This window comes from Lontra canadensis, unplaced genomic scaffold, assembly GCF_010015895.1.
Source record: "Lontra canadensis isolate GAN:19392208 unplaced genomic scaffold, GSC_riverotter_1.0 scaffold126, whole genome shotgun sequence".
NCBI classification, from domain to species: domain Eukaryota; kingdom Metazoa; phylum Chordata; class Mammalia; order Carnivora; family Mustelidae; genus Lontra; species Lontra canadensis.
In genome coordinates this window covers 2459208-2480319 of record NW_022631120.1, presented here as the reverse complement: position 1 = coordinate 2480319, position 21112 = coordinate 2459208, and the positions used below count along the sequence as shown (strand labels likewise).

The 21112-nt window shown below is 36.3% G+C and overlaps 1 protein-coding gene across 2 annotated transcripts in view; it reads right to left on the bottom strand.

The window, feature by feature from the left end:
- AP3S1 (adaptor related protein complex 3 subunit sigma 1) overlaps window positions 1-21112 on the bottom strand; it is a 73953-nt gene that overhangs the window by 51650 nt on the left and 1191 nt on the right. The window lies entirely within an intron of this gene.

Genomic DNA, 21112 nt, shown 5'->3' with positions numbered 1-21112 from the left:
GGGAGCCCGCTTCTTCCTCTCTCTCTCTCTCTTTGCCTGCCTCTCTGCCTACTTGTGATCTCTGTCTGTCAAATAAACAAATAAAGTCTTTAAAAAAAAAAAAATCCAAGATGAAGTGGCAAATTCCTTAAAAAAATTAATAAAATGGTCCCAAGGAGAAAAAGAAAAACTTTAATAATCCTATTATCATAAAGAGGATAAACAATAATTTTAAATCTCTCTACCAAAAATAAATCAAGCCCTGATGGCTTTAACACCAAGCATGACCAATGATTCAAGAAACAGATCATTCTAATCTTATACAACTCTTCCAAAGCATAGATAAAGAATTAACATCCTCAATTCATTTTATGAAGCTAACACTGACACAAAATCAAACAAGGAATGTATGAGAAATGAACACTGCAGACCAATCTCACCAAAAAGCATACATACAAAAATTAATATTTAAAAAAATTAATACATCATGACCCAAATGGGTTTATTCTAGTAATGTCTGGTTGATTTATTATTAGTAAACAGACTGATGTAATTCTCTACATTAACAGATTGAGGGAGAAAACATAGGTCACTTCAACAGATGCAGAAAAGGCATCTGATAAAATTGAACATCAATTTTTGAATTTAAAAAAAAGCTCTTGGCAAATTTAAAAAAAGAGAACTTCCTCTAATTAAGACTATCCAAAAAATACCTTTTGCAAACATATGCACAAACAAAATGTTTAAGCACTCTCTTCCTTTAAGATCAGAAACAAGACAGGCTAACTGATAATGGTTTTCCTATTCAGTGCCTTATCAGCTGTCATCAGTATAAGAAAAACAAGAAAAAGAAATAAAAGGTAAAAGAATTTGAAAGAAATAAAACTGTCATTCACAGACCACAAGATTTTTCACATAGAAAATCTAATATAATTTACACAAAAGTGTTAAAATTAAAAGCTATAACAAGACAGAGCCAGCACACAAAACTGTTGCAATTCCAAACTTCTCCAACTGTCAGATGGAAGATATAATTTTAAAAAGATACCGCATACAATACCATCAAAAAACATGCAGTGCCTAGGAATAAGTCAAACAAAAACATGCAAGACTTCTGTGAAGAAAATACAAAATTCTACTGAAAAAAATTATAGAAGAGCTCAGTAAATGGAAAAATGTAGTGATTATAGCCTGAACGACTCAACAGTATGAAGATTCTCAATCTTCCCAAAATGCTCCAAAGGATCAAGGTAATTCTAACCAAAATCCCAACAGAGAGAGAAAAACTTAATAACCTGAATCTGATTCCAAAACATATCTATTAAATCAGAAGACAAGAATGACAAGACACTCTCGAGTAGACTGTAAGCCTGTTCGAGCAGGTAAGAAATATGATAAAGCCACAGTAATCAAGATAACATGATACTGATGCAGAAATAGGGAAACTGACTAATGGAACTGAACCATAAACACACCCACACAAATATAAGTTAATTAAATTTAAAACACTGAATAGGCATTATAGAACAGTAGAGAAAGAAAGGACATTTCCACGAATGGTGCTGGAATAAAAATTGTTGTTTTCGTTTTACTACAATGAACTTAGACCTCTGACATTATACTAAAAAATCACTCCCAGGTTAGTTAAAAATGAATGTCAATGCTCAAATTATAAAGCTTTAAAAGTATAATAAGAAAAATCTTTATGACCTTGTAATAGTGCTAGACTCTTAAATAAGACACAAAATAAAGCTAACCATAAAGAAAATGACAGACAAATTTGATCATATCAAAAGCAAGCATTCCTAATGCTCAAAAGACTCCAGAAAAAGAAAGGGGAGCCACAATCACAAAGAATATAGTTGCAGTACATAAAAACTGGCAAAGGAATAATACCCAGCATATATAAAAAACACTCAGAAGACATCAGTAAGAAAAAGATAAAATCTCAAAATAAAAATGACTTGGCAAAAGAGACCTTAAGAAATCATCAAGAAAAGGAAATTGTAATGGTAAATAAACTATGAAAGACTTCAACTTCATACAGGAGAAAAAGAAAAATCAAAAAAGGAAAAAACCCTACTACTTAACAACTATAATAACAACATTAAGTACCCATACTATCAATGAAGATATATAAATATGTCTAATAATATCAAGTATTGGCAAGAATACAAAGCAACAAAGCACCCATACTATAAGAACTGAAATTGGTACAACCACTGCTGGAAACAGACCAGCATCACCTAGTAACATGAATATACCGAAGGACAAAGGCATTCATTCAACTCCTAGTTACACACTAAAGAAATTCAAAAAGATGTTTACAAGTATGCTTATAGCAGCACTAAAGTTCGTAATTAAAAAAAAAAATTACAATGTAAAATGTCCATCAATGCAAAATGTATAAATAAACTGTGTTATATTCTTGCATGGAATATCACACAGCAATGAAAATGAATGACTATAACTATATAAAACACCAGTAACAATCTAAGAAATGTTGAATTTTTCTTAAATCAAGTCACAGAAGAATATAAATACTATGACTTTACTTTTTAAAAGTTCAAAAATAAGTTTCTTACCCAGAATACTGTAAAATTAAACAGTGAACTGCTTGAAGACAAAAACGTAGTAAAACAAAAATGAAAATGGTTTTTAAAAATTCAATGTGGTGGTTATCTCTTAAATACACAGAGGAAAGGATACAAGATGAGAGGTGCAGAAAGACTTCAAGGGTACTGTTAATTTTTGTTTGAAAGGGGATAGTGAACATGCAGCAATTAAAGTATTAGTTCCTATATCTTGCAGATATTCAATATATACATTTATTTTTCATCTATTCAATATTTCATAAAAATATGCAAAAGAATGAGGGAGGAAGAAAGAAAAAGCACTGTATAAGAAGGCTGCCCTCTTCCTTTCTTAGGTTTGCTTGATCATCTATCTCAGCCATCTCCTTCCAGTCTTCATTTAGAAATAAACAATATCCCTGGGATGACCTTACTTCCTCTTGCGGCTTCGACCATGCTATCTCCCTAATCTTTCATTCTCCTATATCCCTAGTGCTTAACAGAAGTCCATCTTCTTTTCTGAACTGGTGACAGATATTTTCAGCTTACAGACATCTCCAGTTATAATCCATAAAGTCATATAAAAACTTACATGTGAAAGACTAAAAACATCACATTTCTTCTAAAACCTGTTTTTCTAAAAAAAATAAAAAATAAAAAAAATTTAAAAAGTAAAACCTGTTTTTCTTTCATTTTTAAATTCAAGTACAATTGACATACAATGTTATATTAGTTTCAGGTGTACAAAAAGTGATGTGACAATTCTATACGTTGCTCAACACTCAACACAGTAATTATAGTCACCATCTGTCACCATCCAACATCATTACAATGTCACTGACCACATTTTGTAGGCTGTACTTTCATCTCCGTGACATATATACTCTAACTAGAAGTTTGTACCTCTTAACAAAACCCATTTTTATTACTGTATTTCTAATCTCATTTAACAGCATTACCATTCACCCTATCTCTTAAGCCAAAAATCTTGATTTCTTTCCTTTCACTTTCCATGTCTATTGGGTCACCAAGTCCTGTTAATTCAACTGCAGAAACAACAGTAAACCTGGATTCAGATACTGTCTCAACTCAGATTCTTATTCTTACCCAGAATACTGTAAGAACCACCTAAACATTAACTCTGCCACCTGTCTCTCCACTCCAAACCATCTCACCCATGGGACCAGAATTCCTTCCTAAGTAACAGTATTTGTTACTTCCTGTCTTAGTTCCCTGGATTCCATCTGACCTAACATCCAAACTCCCTCCAGGCCATAAACAAAACCTTCCAAAGCCGATTCCTGACCTACCTACAAGTTTTCATCATCTATCTCTTATCTCCTATATAATCTACTTCAACTGCACTGAACTTCTCACCATGCGCTTCCTTCCTATTTTCCTACTCCCTCACCCCATTCTCTAGCAACAGCCTTTTATGCCTCAGATCAAACATGATGGTTTGTCAAGTGTTTTTGTACTTTCCCAGGAAAAAATTATTTCCTTCTTCTTCAGTGCTTCCGTGATACTGTTTTTATTCCTAACATATACTTTTAACAGTGTGCTCAAATTTCCTTTGTAAATATCTGAATTCTATCAGACTCTAACCCCCTCCAAATCTTCTTTAAATGTGAAATGCTGGACACAGTGGCTGGCATAGAGTCACCAATATAAGTACACTGAATAAATGAACATCAAATGTAGAAGAAGGGAGCCACATTCATTCATATTTTCAAACATCAGGATTACATGACACACTCCAAAAAAGGGAGGCAGTAAAGTAAAGGCAGTATGGTGTAGTAGTTAAAGGTATGAGCTCTGTTCTAATTAAGACAGTAGGTTAAATGTACAAAAACATCTATTTTTGTGGCCTTCTCAAACCCAGCTAAAACAGTATCAAAATCCACCCCCCCCTTTTAAGGGCATAAACCATGAGGATGAGGAAAATGAGAAAGAAGACAGGGTAACAAAATTTAGTAAGTGGCTTGAATGAGTGGTCAAGTATTAAGTAAATCTCAGAAAACCTAATCCCAATTGGCGAAAGGGAAACCCAAGAACTAACCCAATCTGTATCACAAAATGGCCAAGGGCTCAAGAATTGGTACTTATAGGTACTTCTGGAAAAGAGGAATGTAAAATAAGGAGGACTGTTTCTGAGGTAGAAGGACCACTAAATTCCCTCTGCCATCCCCAAGAAAAATCTGTAAACTTATTTCAAGGAGAAGATAAAATTTTGGGTCTTTGGAGAGCAAGGGGTACTACGGTAAGTAGAATAATGACTCACCAAAAATGACATCCTAATCCCTGGAACCTATAAATATATCCCCTTACATGACAAAGAGGACATTACAGGGGTGATTAAAGTAATGACCTCGAGTTCGAAAGATTATCCCAGATTATCTCATAGGACCTAACTAATCATGTGGCTCCTTAAAATCAGGCAGTCTTTCCTGGGCTGTGGTCAGGAAGATGTGACCAGAGAATAATCAAAAGAGATGCCATGCAGTTGGTTAGATGATGGAGGAAGAGGGCCAAGAGCCAAAGAATGCAGGCAGCCTCTGGGAGCTGGAAAAGGCACGGAAATGGATTCTCTCCTAGAGCCTTCAGAAAGGGATGCAGCTTTAATGATATGTATATTTGAGCCCAGTAAATCCCATATCAGACTTGTAACTCACAGAGCTGTATGATAACAAGTTTGTACTGTTTTAAGCCACTGCATTTTTGGTCATTTGTCAGAGCAGCAATAAAAAGCAAATACAGACAGTGCACTAAAAACAGAAAATTTAGGAAAATGTACCCATACCCGTTGCTAGTCCTTTTTTCAATCAGTTCCCAGAATGCCTAAACCAGGTTTTCTTCACCCTCTAGGCAGGAACCTGGCACAAACTTCTCCAGGAACTCTACTTAGATCTAAAGATAATGACGTTGGGAGTTCCCACAATGGAGAATCTGTTATCTGTTCACCAGAATGCAGTTCCTTTACTTCTCAGACACACAATTCAACAATATTTTTCATTTTTTCCTTGAATTAATGTAGACCAACACAAACAGGCTCTGGCCAATGGAATGTGGTTGGTAGTTGCAACGGAATGCTTCAGCTGGCACAACTGGAAAACAACTGTGCTTACCTCTTTCCAATTCTGCATTCTGTGACATCATGTTGAGAGCGTGACAACTGGCCATCATGGGAGTACTGACACCACGTAGCAAAGGCTACAAATTATAGCTTTTTCCTCCTAGATGAGCTGGTTATTAAAAATATAAAAATGCTGCCTGATCTCCCATGTTAACTAGATGCAGAAGTGCCTTTGACCCCTCCCTCAAGAAAAAACAAATGCCCACAAAGAAGTTTCTAGCTCATCAGGATCACCAATATTGGATTTCATGTGAAAAATAAACTTTTATTGTGTCAAGCCACTAAGATTTGGTGAATTGTTAACAGCAATTGCCATTTTCACAACAGCTAAACTGCCTAGTCTGATAATCTCAAGTACAGCTCACATAGGCAATCACCGATCATGGATTCAGAGCTGCTAATTAGCTTTAAGAATCCTAACCAGGAGCAGTCAATCAAGGATTACTGGACATCTGAAGACAGCTCTCACATAAAGACAAAATACGGAGTGAAAATAACTTAGAGAAAACAAACCAAGTATGGCAGAGAAAATTTTTTTAATATTTATCATTAGTATCAAAGAAGTAATAAAGAAATTGCAACTATAAAATAAGAACAGCATACTATAAGATAACAATATCCAGATATTTTAAAGGGAGCTCATGGAAATTAAAAATTTAAACAGAAATTTTTTTAACTCGGGAAAACACTGGAAAATAAAGTTGAGAAGTCAACCACAAAATAGAGTCAAAGGGTAAAATGACAGAAAACAAGAGGAGGAATAAGAAAAATAGAACAGTCAAGAGGAATGCTGAATAAAAAGAGATTCAAAAGGAGAACAGAAGAAATGGAGGAATTTTTCAAGCAGAGAGAAAAAGAATGTTGAGGAAAAAAAAGAGCTCATCAAGTACGCAGACCTGATAAAACAGCCTCAGAGCAAAGGGTCTATGAACCTTTAGAAATCTCAGAAAAACAAGAGTCTACATACTTTCTGGACAGTAAAAACAGACCATACACAAAGAAAAAATAATCAAAATTGCCTCAATCTTTTTGATAGCAATACTGGAAACTAAAAGGCAATAGAGCAATGCCATCAAAATTCTGAGGGTAAATTATTTCCAACCTAAAATTCTATAGACAGACAATATGAAGTTACAATAAGACTCTTCACAAACAAGCAAGGTCTCAAATAATTTATCTCCTTATGGCCTTTCTTAAGACGTTACTGGAGAAGTGTTCTCCATGGTAAGGTAACAAACCACGCAATCAAGCAATAGGAGGTCCAACATAAAAGCAGGCTAAAGATAACAAAGATAACAGAGATATTTGCCATCCAACAGGTCTAGACTGGGCCTAGTCAAAAGATTCCAGAAGAGATTTCTTCAGGAACATGACACTGAGGAAGAAGCATATGATTGTGATGAATGGCAAAGATGTCAGTTAGTGGTAAGTAAATAAAAAACTAGATCAAAGAAAAAGGCGATTGTTTATTTCCATGGAAAATGAACTGTCAGGAGAGAAAAAAAACTAAGCACAATTTACAACACAGTTCAGGTGAGAAAAGTATTTACACAGGAAATTAATGAAAACACCAGATACTGCTCTAACCAGTATTATGAAATAACAGTGAGAAGACTGGGAAGGATGCAGACGTTGGGTGGGACAGAGTGGGGAGCTAAAGAAGCATTGTCAATAGCAGAAGTAAACAGATCATGCCTGCAACTGAAAAAATATGGCAGCAAAACAAACACATTTAGAAACATGTAAATACTGAATAATCAGCTAAAAGTATCTACCTGTGGGAAGGGAGAAATGAAAGAAAGTTATTTTTCATAATAAGCCTTACAGAAGAACTATTAGATCCTTTAACCTATGTGTCTGTATAACTTTGTTAAACAAAGTAAAAATAGAGAAGGAAGGGAGGAGAGTATAAAACCTGCAACCAGACTATATGGGTCTATTCCTGGACAGGCTCTTTATTAACTGTGTGACTTTGAACAAGTTACTTAACGTCTCTGTGACTGAATATCATAACATTTATAGCATGAATAATATAACAATACCTACCTCGCACAGTTGTTGCAAGGATTAAGTTAAAATACATAAATCTCTGGGGCGCATGGGTGGCGCAGTGGGTTAAGCTTCTGCCTTCAGCTCAGGTCATGATCCCAGGGTCCTGGGATAGAGCCCCACAACGGGCTCTCTGCTCAGTGGGGAGCCTGCTTCCCTCTCTCTCTCTGCCTGCCTCTCTGCCTACTTGTGATATCTCTCTCAAATAAATAAATAAAATCTAAAAAAAAAATACATAAAGCTCTTAAAAACAATACCTGGCACATAATAAACATGGATTAACAATGACTTACTTAAAACATCTGTCTCTGGGATTGTCTATAAAAGAAGCTCTAGAATTCTAATGACAGATGTAAAATCTTGTAAGGAGTTTTCTTTTAAGAAAAGTTATACTTTTTGCACTGTTATTGTTTATAAACAAATTACAGATTATATAAGCTAAACCATAACTATGTTTTATTATTTTATCAGTGAAAATAATTTCTCATATAAACTTCTAAGACTGCCTCTCATAAGCACCTTTCTTAAAATGTCAGCAATACTCATCTAAGAAAATTAATCAAACATCCAAAGTTTAAGATTAAACAAATCAAGTCTCTGCTGACATAAGAAAATTTCCCTTTCTTTATTAATCAATTTAATTTAATAGCTTTCATAAAGAAGCCTAGAGCTTGTTTCAGGCAGATCAGATTTCCTAATACTATAGCTTCATCACAGAAGTCAACAGATACATTTCAGCTGGTCACAACTCCTAGATAACATCAGTCTAAAGACAACTAGAATTATATAAAGGCAACAACATTTGTTGTTTTAGTTACTTCTCTTAAAAAGAAATAAACACTTCTCTTAATGCATTAGTGAAAATTCATTTTAAAGACTCAGTAACCCACTAACAAAACTTTTCTCTCTTCCTATGCTCATTTCCTGTTCTTATATGTATGTCATAAAGGCAACTTTAAAACCAAAACATCCCTCTAGTCAAACAGTAAATATGTCATAATCCTCATCCCTCCCTCCCATACACACTCAGAGAATTTTTTTCTTAAAATGCATTCAGACTCTGCTAGCTGCTAGAATATCAAGGATTACCAAGATGAAAGAGAAAGAGATCTTTTTCTCTGAGAAATTAAAACAAAAAATAAAATGAATATAACCATTTCAAACTTTTATTCGGTGTTCTGTGTCTTGCCTTTTTTAATATTCCCAAAGAGAAATAGATGTCGTTGTAATAAAAGTTAGAAAGCAATTCCTGATTTAAGCATATACAAATAGCATACTACAAGAGGTAAAGAGGAACAATGATTTTCAGCAGCAACATCATCATCTTCGAAGAAGAGACAGATGTCTAGAAAGAGACTTATAGAATAAGTAGAATTTAGAAATTCAATAATAGAGAATATGAAATTGCATGGCATTCAAAGCTGGAAAAAAAAAACAGGCAAAACCATGAGATCAGGAGAGCAAGGTGTATATATGAGAAACAAAGTTCACTTTTCATTAAAAGCAAGAGAGGTATGAAGGTTAAGCCTCAGAACAACCTAACATTTCGAAATAATGAAAAAGAAAAGGTCCCAGGAAAGAAAATTCAGTGAGTGTGGGTTTTTTGCCAGCAGGAAGTCTAGTCCGCACAGAGCCTCAGTGCTATGTAAGTAGGCCTCACTTAAGCCCGAGTGCATAATGGACAAGCAATGAGAATGGGGCTACCTTAAATCCCAAACATCGAGGGAAGAGTATTAGTACTTGCCCAGATCCTTCATTAAATTTCTTTAGAGAAAAACCCTCTGGTATCTTCCCTTATAATGTGTAAAAATGTATTAAACTTGCTTAGCACAATAAAGTGCTCAATAAATGATAGCTATTATTAACGCTCTACAACTACCATTCACTATACTATCTCCCAGTTTCAGAAGCAAAGACCCTTTTTTTTTTTTTTGAACACATAGCTGAGGTGACAGACTGAGTTTGAAATATTTAAAGAGAGAATTTAACCACAGCGGCAGCTGAAAGGTTTGAGAATTCAAGAACAAGGTAAAATTGGAAGGGCGGGGCGGGGGGGGGGTAGTTAGAGGAAGAGACCAAGACAATTTAATAAATAAAGAACAGCCGTCTTTTGAGGAACCTGGGTGGCTCAGTGGTTTAGATGTCTGCCTTTGGCTCGGGTCATCATGTCCCACATTGGGCTTCCTGCTCAGCAGGGAGTCGGCTTGTCCCTCTCCCTTCCCCTTGCTCATGTTCTCTCTCTCTCTCTCTCTCTCTCTAATAAATAGGTAAAATCTTTAAGACAAAACAAAACAAACAAACAAGCAAAAAAACCAGTTGTCTTTTCAACAAATGGTTCTGGGAAAACTAGAGAGCCACATGCAAAAGGACAAAGTTAGATCCCTACCTCAGGTCATATATAAAACGAACTCAAAGTGGATCATAGACCTGAATGTAAGAACTAAAATTACAAAACTCCTGGAAGGAAACACAGGTTTCCTTAATCTTCATGACCTTGGATTAGACAAACTCTTCTTAGATATAAGAACAAAAGCACAAACAAGAAAAATAGATAAAGTGGACACCAAAATTAAAAATCTTTTTAATTATAATAAGATTAATAAGTTAATAAGTGCTACAAATGATATCAGCAGGAAAATGGCAACAACCAATAACCAGAATAGAAAGAAATATGAGCAAATCATACACCTGATAAGGCACTTGCATCCAGAATGCATAAAGGACTCTTACAACTTAGTAATAAAAATACAACCCAACTTATAAATGGGCAAAGGATTTGAAAAGACTTTTTTTCAAGGAAGATATGCAAATAGTCAATAATAACATGAAAAGATGCTCAACATCATTTGTCATTAGAAAAATACAACTCAAAAAATCACAACAGATAGATGCCACTTAGACATCCACCAGGATGGTCAGAATCAAAAAAGAACAATAACAAGAGTAAGAGTTAGTTAATGAGGATATAGGGACTGGGACTGTCATACGCTTCTGATGAGAATGTGAAATGGTACAATTTGGAAAACACTCCAGCAGTTCTTCAAACAACTAAGGATAGAGTTATCCTAACAATTCCACACCTAGATATATGCCCAAGAGAAATGAAAACAAACGTCCACACAAATATTTGTATATGAATGTAATGTTCACAGCATTATCCATAGTAGTCAAAGATGGAAACAACTCAAACATCCATCACATAACAAAGAAATAAAAGGTGGTCCTCTTCAATATCAGCCACAGCAACTTCTTTCAAGATGTGTCTCCAAAGGCAAAGGAAACAAAAGCGAAAATGAACTTTTGGGACTTCATCAAAATCAAAAGCTTCTGCACAGCAAAGGAAACAGTCAACAAAACAAAGAGGCAACCCACGGAATGGGAGAAGATATTTGCAAATGACAGTACAGACAAAAGGTTGATATCCAGAATCTATAAAGAACTTCTCAAACTCAACACACACAAAACAGATAATCATGTCAAAAAATGGGCAGAAGACATGAACAGACAAGTGTCTCCAATGAAGACATACAAATGGCTATCAGACACATGAAAAAATGTTCATCATCACTAGCCATCAGGGAGATTCAAATTAAAACCACATTGAGATATCACCTTACACTAGTTAGAATGGCCAAAATTAGCAAGACAGGAAACAACGTGTGTTGGAGAGGATGTGGAGAAAGGGGAACCCTCTTATACTGTTGGTGGGAATGTAAGCTGGTGCAGCCTCTTTGAAGAACAGTGTGGAGATTCCTCAAGAAATTAAAAATAGAGCTTCCCTATGACCCTGCAATTGCACTACTGGGTATTTACCCCAAAGATACAGATGTAGTGAAAAGAAGGGCCATCTGTACCCCAATGTTTATAGCAGCAACGGCCACGGTCGCCAAACTGTGGAAAGAACCAAGATGCCCTTCAAGAGATGCATGGATAAGGAAGATGTGGTCCATACACACTATGGAGTATTATGCCTCCATCAGAAAGGATGAATACCCAACTTTTGTAGCAACATGGACGGGACTGGAAGAGATTATGCTGAGTGAAATAAGTCAAGCAGAGAGAGTCAATTATCATATGGTTTCACTTATTTGTGGAGCATAACAAATAACATGGAAGACTTAGGGAGATGGAGAGGAGAAGGGAGTTGAGGGAAACTGGAAGGGGAGGTGAACCATGAGAGACTATGGACTCTGAAAAACAATCTGAGGGTTTTGAAGGAGCGGGGGTTGGGAGGTTGGGGGAGCCAGGTGGTGAGTATTAAGGAGGGCACATAATGCATGGAGCACTGGGTGTGGTGCAAAAACAATGAATTCTGTTACGCTGAAAAGAAAGAAAAAAAAAAGGTCGTCTATCTATACAAAGGGATACTTTTTGGCCATTAAAAGGCCGATACATAACACATATATACCGATATATAACACAGTGAATCTGAAAAGCACCACGGTAAGTGAAAAAAGCAAGTCACAAAAGACTACATATTTTATGATTTCATTTATATGAGGCATCTAGAATAGAAAAACCTCTAGACACGGGAAAAGGATTAGTGGTTGCCAAGGAAAAGGGGCAGTGGGATCTGGGGAGTGACTGTTAATAGGTACTAGGTTTCAACTGTTTTGATGAAAATGTTTTAAATTTAGATTATGGTGATGGTCATATGCACAACTGTGAATACAATTAACTGTACTAAACTGTATATACTTTCAATGGGTGAATTTTATAACATATTAATTGTAACTTTTAAAGACTAGGTCATTCTTTTTAAAAAAAAAAAGCCAGGGCAAGTTTTATAACTAACTTTCTCCTAAAAAGTCTCCTTATGAAACTGCTCCTCTGGAAGAATTTTGGATGACTTAGTATTCTGTATTAAGAAAGAAGTTCATTCCTTGGGGCACCTGGGTGGCTGAGTGGGTTAAAGCCTCTGCCTTCGGCTCAGGTCATGATCCCGGGGTCCTGGAATCGAGCCCCGTGTCGGGCTCTCTGCTTGGCAGGGAGTCTGCTTCCCTTCCTCTCTCTCTGCCTGCCTCTCTGCCTACTTGTGATCTCTCTCTGTCGAATAAATGAATAAAAATCTTAAAAAAAAAAAAGAAAGAAAGAAGTTCATTCCAAAACAAAGCCTACAAAGAGATAATTTATACTGCAGAAATGCAAAAAATATCTGAGAACTATCTCTGGAATATTCTACAGTTCCTTAGCTACATAATCTTCCAACCAACAGTAGGAAGTAGCAAGTAGTAGTAATAATAAAGGTAATTGTTATTATTAATTTTGTTATTAGTCTGTATAATCTGTAAGTATTTTCTTATTTAGCCTTCATAAAAAAAAAAAAACCCTTATTCAAAATAAAACTCCACAGTGGTAGGCTAGCTAAATTATGATACTATTATGCAATCACTATAAATTATTTTCCAGATATGATACCAAAAGCACAGGAGACCAAAAAAAAAGATAAGCTGGGCCTTACCAAAATTAAAAGCTTTTATGCATCAAAGGACATTATCTTTTGAAAAAAGATGCCATTGCTTAGGCAGCCCATGGACTGGGAGAAAATATTTGCAGATCATGTATCTGATAAGGGAATGATATCTAGACTACATTGAGAACTTCCACAACTCAACAACAACAATAAAACAACCAGGTTAAAAAATGAACAAAGGACTTAATATATACTTCCTCAAAGATATAAAATCAGTAAGCACATGACAAGATGCTAACACAAGATGTCATTACACAAATGTAAAACAAAATCACAATGAGCTACTACTTCATAGCCGTTTTGATAGCAATAATGAAAAAACTGAAAATAACAAGTATCAGCAAGGATGTAGGAAAATTAGAACCCTGGTGCATTGCTGGTGGGAATGGAAAATGGCACAGCTACCATGGAAAATGGTACAGCAAATTCTCAAAAAAATTAAACATAGAATTACCACATGATCCAGCAATTCCACTTCTGGGTAGAAAAAGAAGTGAAAGTAGGGACTCAAACAGGTATTTGTACACACATGTTCCCATGTATACCTGATGACCCATGGTCATAGCAGGATTATTCACAACAGCCAAAAAGTTGAAGCAATCCAAGTAAACCATGTAGCATACGTGTAACATATAATAGATCATCCAGTCTCAAAAAGGCAATTTTGATACATGCTACATCATCAGTGAATCTTGAAGACATTCTACTAAGTGAAATAAGCCAGTCACAACAGGACAAATACCATATGATTCCTCTTCTATGAGGTTCCTAGAGTAGTCAAATTGAGACAAAAAAATACAATGGTGGTTGCCAGTGTCTGGTAGAAGGCGAGAATGAGAGTCAGTGTTTAATGTGTACAAAGTTTCAATTCCTAAAGATGAAGAACTTCCAGATATGGATAATGGTGTCAGTTGTACAACAATGGGAACATACATAATGCCACAGAACTGTATGCTTAAAACAGTCAATTTTATGTGTATTTCTCCACCTTAAAAAACTCAGAATTGTCATGCTAAGATATATTCATTACAGGAAACAGCAGAATATATCTGTGGTGGGATGAACTGGCAATCTTACGCATTTAATTATATAGCACAAAGAAATCAAAACAATTCAAAGGGTCTGGCACATTGAAAAAGAGCCCTTTCCTCCTGGGTGACAAAGAGAACAATGACTGACAGCCGGTGATTCTTGAATTATACCAGGCTTCAAAAACAAGGCAGGAAAGATATAAACGCTTCTCAGCACAGTAACAGAGGTGGTCTACGGGGCTTCACATAAACAGTGCTCACCTATAATTAAGTTTGTGAGATGTCTGAGAAAAATAAATGCTTTTCTCCATGACTTCACAGGTGATTTAGGAAATGTAACCAGCTCGATCACAGGTCTCATTAGTACTAGGCTGCACAGAACTGGGGCAGTCACTTTGACCTTCATTTGTTGGGCTAGCACCCCCACCTCTCTGGAGCCTAAGGATGACTGGGGTAGAGCAGAAAATGAGCAGAAGAAAGCATCACTACCTAGCCTGTAGAGGCCAGAGGCACTGTCCAATTGTGCAAACTACAAGTAGGATTCAGGGCGAAATACCTTTCTTGTGAAGAGCATGTTGGAGATGATGTCATCAGACTGAGAGAGATGAAAACAGGGCTGTCCCTGTCCTCTCCAGCCTCATCTCTTGCCACACATCCCTGTGATCACTCAGCTTGCCTTCTTGATATTCCTCAACACCTACTTCGGTCCCTTTTGAGGGATCCTGCACCATTTTCTGCCTGAAATATTCTTTCCTCAGCTGTTCTCAAACACTCCCTTACCTCATTCGGTTCTTTTCTTAAATGTCCTGAAAGAGGCTCTCCTTGAGGATCTCATTGAATAGTCCCTCCCCCACCACTCTTTATCCCCTTCCACCATTTCATTTTTCTTCAAGCTAATCACAATTTTACATACTTTGTTTACTGTCTATAACCTATCACCAGAATGTAAAACTCACAGTGCAGGGGTGATACCTGTCTTGGTCATCAAATTACCTGTGCTTTGAACAGGGACACACAAACAACAAATATTTGCGGAAGAAATACGGGCAGGGCACAATGGAAAGGAGAGGACAATGGACAGGTCCGGGAGTATCCAAAAAGACCACTCCTCCTCTCAAAGCCCTGTCTAGAAGTGCCTCCCCTTGAAGTCTGAAGAACTTACCATCCATTAGCTAGAATGCTGGCCTTTACTCCTCCTATACTGCAATACCCTTCTGAGCATTGCATGATCTCTCTGTAAAAAAATTTGTTTATCTATACTTCAGTTCAAAGGATTTGGGAAGGGGAAGGCTGATAAGGCAGAATGGGCAAGGAAAGAACAAGTGTAATTTGTCCCAATATGAGAGTTTTATGTGACAAGAAGCTGGAAGAAGACTGGCTCCTCTAGGGGGACAACAACTCAGAATCACCTTGGTTTAGCATGAACAGTGAAGAAATCCACAATTCCCAATGAATCTTGGAACACTGAAAAAATAAAATTAAATTAAAAAAAAAAAAAAAGAAATCCACAATTTACAAGTACAAAGACAAGTCCAAGTGCTAAAGACAAGAAAGAATTCTTTGACCTTCCAAAGAAAATTAGCAAAGATTTCCCTTTGGGATGAGAAAATGGAAGGGCCCTCATACACTCAGGTCACACATGTAAATTCAATTTCGTAAAGAGACAGACATACACAGAGAAAACAATGAATGCAAATGACTAAACGCTATTTACATTAATGTATTTTAAAACATTTTAACAACAGAATTGCCAGACATTAACATATTTTGTTATCTGAAAGCCACAAATATTTTATAAATCCACCAACATTTTCAATGCATTCATTTTATGTTATTAATGTCTAAAAGGTGTATATTCTTCACTGGGACATTATGGAAGGAATTAAAGTAAATGTTAATAGTTAACTATGAATGCTGAAATCAAGATGACCTTAGTGATCTTAACACTTTAATATTTTCCACATAATCACAAAAAAGGAAATGTATTTAAAAATTAAGTAATTTAACAGTCAACAACTTTACTAAAGAAACATAATACAGCTACCCTATACAAGGCCTTCTACTTCTTTGAAAGGCAGAGGAATGACCTCTAATATTGTCTTATTTACAACCTTTCCATGAAAGTAAAAAATCACTACAATTCTGAACATTTTATTTCCTTCTTTACAATTGTCAACAGCTTTAATATCAATTTTTTAAAAGCAAGACTTCAAGGATACATAATTTTCCTTACAAGGAAAATAATGATATTAGAATTTGAATTTTTCAATGATGCTTTAAGGAGTACCTTTAATTGATGATTAAACCAGTAACATGGCAACAATAAACTTCAGTTTTTTAATATTTGTGATACATGTTCAGAACCACGTATTATCAATATGTTTTTCTTGGTATTAACCACCTCAGAATCAATGTAAAATTATGAGAGAAGACATAACAGTATCTATTCAAAAGAAATGTGCATGACTCAAGAGGGAATAGTGACACCTGTTTGCCTGCCCAACATCCACTCCTCTCTTACATGTTTCCAACAGAATAGTAAATTCATTCGTGTGTCCACCCTCAGCTCCAAGGGTGGATACTTATTACTGTAAGCTGTTATTTATCTTGGGCAGAGCTAACCAGACTGAAGGGGAAGACATATCTAGCAGGAACAGATCACACTCTGCTTATAGACTGAATTGGTTACCACTGATTTCAATGAGGAAGCCAATCTCTGAATATCAACTTCGTGAAAAGCAAGGAAGAAAAAGAGAAAGAAACTGAAGCTGTGATGAAGTCATTAATTTGCTGAATGAAATAATTTTGGAATCTACTATTCTGCACTTCCTATTATGTATCCTAATACGGTTCTTTTCAAGCAAATTTAAGTCAGGCTAAATAAAACTCTATTTATATAGTCAACAGCATCCTAATTAATATGGAAAGAAATCAAAGCATTTGGAATTCTCTTCTTAATGAGACAGCTCAAAAAGTATATGTTACCATGTGTTAGCACCTTAATCCTAAGAACTGTTGATAATGATATTTTGGTCATAAAAAGAAATCTAACTATCCCATCTGCCACACTGTCTGTCTTAAGAGTCACTAAGAAAAGATATTGGTGGGTGCCTGGGTGGCTCAGTGATTTAAAGCCTCTGCCTTCGGCTCAGGTCATGATCTTAGGGTCCTGAGATTGAGTCCCGCATCAGGCTCTCTGCTCAGCGGGGAGCCTGCTTCCTCCTCTCTCTGCCTGCCTCTCTGCCTACTTGTGATCTGTCTCTGTCAAAGAAATAAATAAAATTTAAAAAAAAAGATATTGGTAAACATGGATGTATCTTTCTTAGAAATTTAAAAAGAAAAAAAACTTATACATATTTATAAATTTTTGCTTTTTATGTCAACAAATTCAAAAAAGGAAAGAACAATCTTAGGTCCGTTCTAGGGCATGCATTTAATTGACAATAATAATCAGATTTAGTTTATAAGAAAACTGAGGCAACTCATATATATAACAGTTTGTAATTCATGTATAAACAGTGCATTTTATATGTGCACAATCTTTTGTATCTGTGGAAACAACTACTATAATTCATATAAAAGAAAAACATGTTCACTTTATTTATAGTGATACGTCATGCTTTATTAATAACAAAGGAATCAAAACCCAAGGGTTTTGTTTGATGGCTATGTAAAAATAAATCTGGCTTATTAACTACATGTCTCCTTAGTTCTTTATGGCAATACACAAATATTGCCAAGCAAATACTAAAAGACTAAAGTTAATTGTTGCCAAGTTGCTGGGGCTAACCATCAATTACAGAAACAATTAAACCAAGGAAAACATTCAAACTTCTGTAATCATAGCTCAAGGAAACAGAGGGCAAAAACAAGAGGTGACAGTATTCTGAGTCCACCCTTGAATTCTTAGTATCTGACTCTAGCAGAATGAACCAAAAATTTCAGTTTAGCAAAAGAGATGTGTGACTTCGGATATATCAAACCTCACAATAGCTGGCAGGCACAATCAAACCTAAAAAATCTAAAAAAATCTATTACAGCAGGAAACAGAAATCTGCACTACCAAAGGGTAAAGATGAACATATAAATTGTTGTATCAAAAGGAAGAATAGGGGTATCTGGCTGGCTCAGTTGGAAGACCATGTGATTTTTGATCTCCGGGTCATGAGTTGTGAGTTGGGTATAGAGATTACTTAAAAATAGGGCACCTGGGTGGCTCAGTGGGTTAAGCCGCTGCCTTTGGCTCAGGTCATGATCTCAGGGTCCTGGGATCGAGTCCCGCATCGGGCTCTCTGCTCAGTGAAGAGCCTGCTTCCCTCTCACTCTCTCTGCCTGCCTCTCTGCCTACTTGTGATCGCTCTCTGTCAAATAAATAAATAAAATCTTTAAAAAAATAAATAAATAAATAAACCTTTTTTTAAAAAGAGGAAGGATAAATGAGGAATGGAAATCCAATGCAATAAGGGAAACGGCTGGCAAATGGTTCAACAGTTTTCAAACTGCTCACTGCTAAACCATTATTGTTGGAATCAAATTTGTGGCATCTTATCAGGACCACACCCCTGGGGGCTGCTTAATAAATTACACTCAAAACTGTCAGTCTTGAGAATACATACTTCTTAGAAACTTCAACTTAAAACAGAAACAGCTGAAGTAACAACTATTCCACCATTGCTTTTATCCCGAAGGCATGAATTCTTAAAACATCCAGTTAATGAAGGACAAAATTTTAAAAGGTGGAAGGAGCCTTAGAAGTCACTTCTAATCCAAACTCCATATTAGGCTAGGAGAATCTAACAAATACATAGATACTATACATTAGCAAAGACTTTTGAGAGCTTTCTATATTCAAAATTCAATGTTGGTTGCTAGGGGTGACACAAATACATCTAAAACCTGATACCTTCTCTCAAGGAATCTATAGGATGCCCCCAAGGAATTATAGGCTGTGCAACCAAATACTGTACCATAAATAACGATAAAAATAAAATCCTAAGAACCAAGAGGAGTCATCCAGCAAGATAAAAAGCTTCAGGAAGTGCTTAAGTGATGTTCGAGTTAAATGTGGAACAAGAGGTCAAATCTGGACATTTGGCAATACACGGGAAGGACATTCCAGGCAGTCAGAAGAGAGTAACTCTGAAGCCCTATACAAACAGAACTCTTTTCCAAATACTCTTTCCTTACATAGTCTGCTCTGGCCATGCTATTTCTTGGTGTTGTTCAAAAAGGACAGAATCTTCAAATAGCCATTCCATCCTCAGGGCCTTTGCATCAATTGCTCCCTCTGCCTGGAATGACCTACCCTCAGATACCCGCACGTTTGGCTTTCTTACCTACTTCAAGACTTTGTTCGAATGTCACCTTCTCGGTGAGGACTTACTTGACTATCCTATTTTAAACTGTCATCCTCATACTCCCTTTTCACCCTACTCCACTTTATTTTTTTCACAGCACTTACTACTATCTGACACGGTATACATATTCTACTTCTTATTAGCTTTGTCCATCCCCCAGCCCCCACCAAAAGAGCATTAGTTATGTTTGTTCATTTCCAGATTTTAAAACCCTGCCTGGACAAGGTAGGCATGAAACGAACATATGCTGACAAACTGGCTGGATGGCATAAAGGAGTGGAAAAGATTTCTCCCCTCAAATCAGTTATATTACATTATTCTTGACCAAGAAAAACAAATATATAGTTGGCTAAACCCAATTTAGGAAAAACTAATAATTAATAGAAACAGTTCCTGGCATTCCCACTTCTACATGTCCAGTGAACACTAGGTTCTTCTTTTTACACCTCTTAGCTCCCTGTCTCCAGTAACACTGTCACTAATGCAACGGCCAAAAATGACACCAGAATTGCCATGATGCCAGGACTGCCTCCTCCCACAGTAACCTTCACTGCTACCTCTAAGTAAAGGTAAAAGGCACTTCTCCCATTTTTCGGACAGGAGAAAGATGTATTCCTGGATTCTCAAATTAAATACATCTTTCTGTTGATGCTTAAATTCTGAACTACATGAGTGGGTTACATTGATACCACGAAGCAGCCAGGAAACTTACTATTTTGAGTACTGATATTAAGTGTAGCTATGAAAAAACACATCTTTGATTTGTTTCAGTAACACAAAACACCTTTCCTACCCTGCAAATGGATGAACCAGGGAATACAGTTAAGAAAAAAGATTCCTTCAGTAAAGACCAATACTGCATTTTAGGAAAATGGGTAACAACGTACAGTTAAGGGCATTTTTCCCCCACTCAGAAGGATCAACTATGATTTTATTCTGGGTCAAAAAAAAATCATATCGAGGGGCGCCTCATTATGATAAAAAAAAAAATCATATAGAGGTGGCTCAGTCGTTAAGCATCTGCCTTCGGCTCAGGTCATGATCCCAGCATCCTGGGATCTAGCCCCGCATTGAGCTCCCTGATCAGCGGGGGCCTGCTTCTCCCTCTCCCACTCCTCCTGCTTGCGTTCCCTCTATCACTGTGTCTCTCTCTGTCAAATAAATAAATAAAATCTTTTAAAAAAATCATACCGAACTCAGAAACAACAGCGTTAGTATTTGAAGTACACCATACTAAAACCAAATGGGAACAGAGGAAAATATTCCTTATCACCCACAGAAGCAAAACTACTTAAGGAAATGAGGAATAAGCTCAAGATTTCTCACTTCGGCTAACACCTCCACAGACTGCATTATCATTTTAAGCCAAGTGACATTTTCACATTTCATTTTCAACGGCAGGCATCATTTCCATCTGGGGTTTATCTGCACAGAAGTGCTAGCCTTGGCACGATTTCAGTATTTAATTGAAAGTTCATTTCTGACTCTAAGCAGAATGCCCCCACACGACCCAACAG